The sequence below is a fragment of the Triticum aestivum genome, chromosome 4B, assembly GCF_018294505.1.
Source record: "Triticum aestivum cultivar Chinese Spring chromosome 4B, IWGSC CS RefSeq v2.1, whole genome shotgun sequence".
NCBI lineage: Eukaryota > Viridiplantae > Streptophyta > Magnoliopsida > Poales > Poaceae > Triticum > Triticum aestivum.
In genome coordinates, this window is record NC_057804.1 from 56,717,963 (window position 1) to 56,721,746 (window position 3,784).

The window sequence follows — 3,784 nt, forward strand, 5'->3', positions numbered from 1 at the left end:
GATTTTTCACCAAAAGAAGTTCCGTAAGAAGGAATAAATTAATGGCATTGGTAGTATGCTTAAAGAAGAAAGAAAATGAAAGAAAAGCAAAATAATCAAAATAATAATATATGAAGTTAGGGTTCAATTAATATTTGTATGATGATGAAAAGGTTCTCTATACGAAGAACTTGAATAAAAGTAAAACAAAATTAAAATAATGAATTTTTCTAACAAAAAATGAATTAGAAGCATTTTGGTATTACCATTTAAGAAGAAATAAAATAATAAAAGAGAACAAATACTAACAAAATTTGAACACAATTTACACAGAAATGTGAGCTTTTCTAGTACACAACAATAAGCATATAACATTGGAAATTCTGAAGAAAAAAAAGTTTCCTCAGGATAAATGAATTAGTGGCATTAGTATTACCCTTAAAAAGAAAGAAAATGAAATAAAATAAAAACGAAAATCATAGTAATGAATTTTTGTAAGAAAGAATTAATAAGTGGCATTGGTACTATCCTTTAAGAAGAAAGAAATGTAAAAATGACAAAACTTGCACACAATTTACATGGAAATTGCGCATTCTATAATATGCATGAACTAACATATAATATACGAATAAATAAAAATAAAATAATGAAGTTTTTTAATAAAGAATGAATTAGTGGCATTGGTATTACCCTTTATTAATAAAGACAATAAAAAAATAAAAAAATGACAAAATTTGCACCTATTCTATACAGAAATTGTGTTTTTCTATAATATGCAACGATACTCATATAATAGTGGAAATTTTGCAAAAAAAGTGCCCTAAGAATGAATGAATTAGTGGCACTGGTTTTACACTTAACAAGAAAGAAAATGAAATAAAACCAAAACGAAATCAAAATAATGAAGTTTTCAAATAAGGAATAAATTAGTGGCAATGGTAATACCCTTGAACAAGAAAGAAAATGAAATAAAACAAAAGAAAATGAGATAAATCTAAAACAAAATCAAAATAATAAAGTTTTCTTAGAATGAATGAATTGGTGGCAATTGTATTGCCCTTTAAGAAGAAGAAATAAAAACTAAAAACAAAATCAACACTAAAACAGAAATAAAAACTAAATAATCTTTTTCTAAGAAAGAATGAATTGGTGGCTCTAGGTATTACACTTAAAGAAGAAAGAAAACGAAAAACTAAAACAAATAATGACAAAATTGCACACAATTTGTAAAGAATTATACTTTTTCATAATATGCAAGAACAAGCATATAATAGTGAAAGTTTCATAAAAGATGAAGTATCCAAGGAAGAATAAATCAGTGGCATTGGTATTACCCTTAATATGAAGTAAATTAGAACAAATGGTTACAAAATTTGCACATAATTCATAGAAAAATACACTTATCCATAATTTATAGACATACTATATGATACACGCGTATACACATGCAACATTTACACATACACAGAAAAAACTAACTCAAGAGAAAGAAACAGAAATAAACACACATAAAAGGAAAAAGAAAAATAGCATGAACAGATTTTCTTTAGACGATTGTCAAATACTAGCAAAAGCACCATAACGTTTGCCTTTAAATTTGAATAAATACTCCGGACAAACACGGCGATTAATACTCTCGGCCATCCGGGCTTCCGTCATCTATTTAGTGATTAATATACTCACGGTAATTAAGCAAGCTCGCATGCGTCGGCTGCATGCTGCATGTGCGATGTACTGCTGTAGCATGCACACTGCAGCACTCGTTACGTGCATGAATCGGTGGGAAAAGAAATCGACTAACCATAACTATTATTTTCAGGTGACCGAAAAGTAGCTAAAGTGATACTACATATTACGAGTACATATTCCGATTTGAACAACATACCAAACCGAAGTGGTGGTAACTACCACCACTGGTGGTAGATAAAATTTGTGTGTGTGTGTGTGTGTGTGTGTGTGTGTGTGACGTGGATAATTTGAAATCATAATTCAAAACATAGCTCAATATATAAAATGAAAAATTCAGCATTGAATAGTACATAATATAATGGGGCTTTAGATTTGGCACGTTTTCTATATTGATACGAAATTTAACATTTTTGTATCTTGAGCCATGTTCCAGATTTTAATTAGAAATTGTGTGGCAACATAGATTAATGTTGTGTCAATGTGCTAAAAACGTATATTTTCAAGCATTTATAAATATGCAACGAGTAGGGTGCACCACAAGCCCTTGTGCACCATATAAACCCCCCTGGATAACAAGCCTCTGATGCACCTGCTTTGGTTGCACTGTTTCCCCCACGCAGGCTCATCTGTTTGTATAGTCAAATATGAATTTATTTTCTTTTCTCACAAAAAGTTTTAACCTTTTTTGTTGGAAAATAAATATCATTTCAAAGTACAGTTAATATAATCCTCATTACCGAAAAAGGGTTTTCCCCCGCTTTGTATACAAAACAACCAATCAAGACAACCAACAATAGGTGCTGGGGCGGAAGCAGCACAGTCACGCCCAAAGAAATGAAAGAGAAAATACAAGAGAAACAAATGCCGACAACGGCGGATCGACAAAAAACGAAGAAGCCTCGTGGCCGCTGCATCCACCGAAGATCGCCCACCAAGCTTCGAGCCTCCGAAACGCCGGTACCAATCAACACCTCCAAGAAGGGACGCAACGATGACGACGCTGCTGCCAAGGGTTTCCCCCGATACGCGGTGAGGAGAGAGGAAGGGTAGCCCCGACGCTGGCGGCACCCTCATGCGCCACCGCGTCGGTGTCGGCCAAGCCAACAGGGATTTTTCTCGATCCCAACCTTCACCTCAGGCACTCTGAAGCTCGCCACCAAACCGACCACCACCCTGTGCCAACCCAAAGAAGAAGCTTCCCATGCTATCTCGCCACGGCACCGCGAAGCATGGCCTGCACAATGAAGAAGAGGAGACGGGATTAGGGCAGCAGCACTGTCGGCACGCGGGAGGGTCCCACCTCCACCGTCGATGACGGTAGCTGACCGGACGCAATAGCAGGAACATACCAGGCCCATGGCCGCACAGGCCCGGTCGGGATCTCCGAGGCCCGTAAAGTTCCCGCCTTCGCGCTACAGCCGGCACGCCGTCGAGGCCGCCGTCCCTATCCAAGCCGCTCCCTTGCCTCCCCACACAAAGAGCCGCCAAATGGAAGCACCACCACCACATGCACCGCCGGCCACCACCACCAGATCGCCGGACCACCACCGGCCAAGTCGCACAACCACCGCACACCCGCGACGAAGAGGAACCATCGCAACTGCCTGGAACCCGAAGCCAGACCCCAGCCGCCGCCCACACCGCCCGCGGCCCGCACCGCCTAGCAGATCTATCGTTGAATCACACCCACGCACACCCCACCAGGCAGCCGCCACGCCACCACGAAGCACCAGCGGGGCCGACACGCCGGCACCACCAGGAGCTCCCGGATCCACGCCGCCAAGCCCCATCACAGCCCGACACCTCCCGCAGCCCGCCATCCCGCGCCGGCCAGGAGCTCCGCGAGGAGAGGGAGCGACCCCACCGCCGCCCACGCCGGCCAGGCTTCACCCGGAGGAGGCTGGGGGCGGAGCTAGGTTTCCCCCGGCCCGCTCGCGGGAGCGGCGGCGGGGGTGGGGCCTAGTGGTATATAATCCTCATTCTGCAAGAACATGGGCATTGCAAACGCTTTAAACCTTGACTATATTATTACCGAGGCTTCTTGTATATGCCCTAAATTAAAGATGTAAAGCGACAATGGGGATAGGTCTCCAATAAAAAATTCAGGGCTATGGAA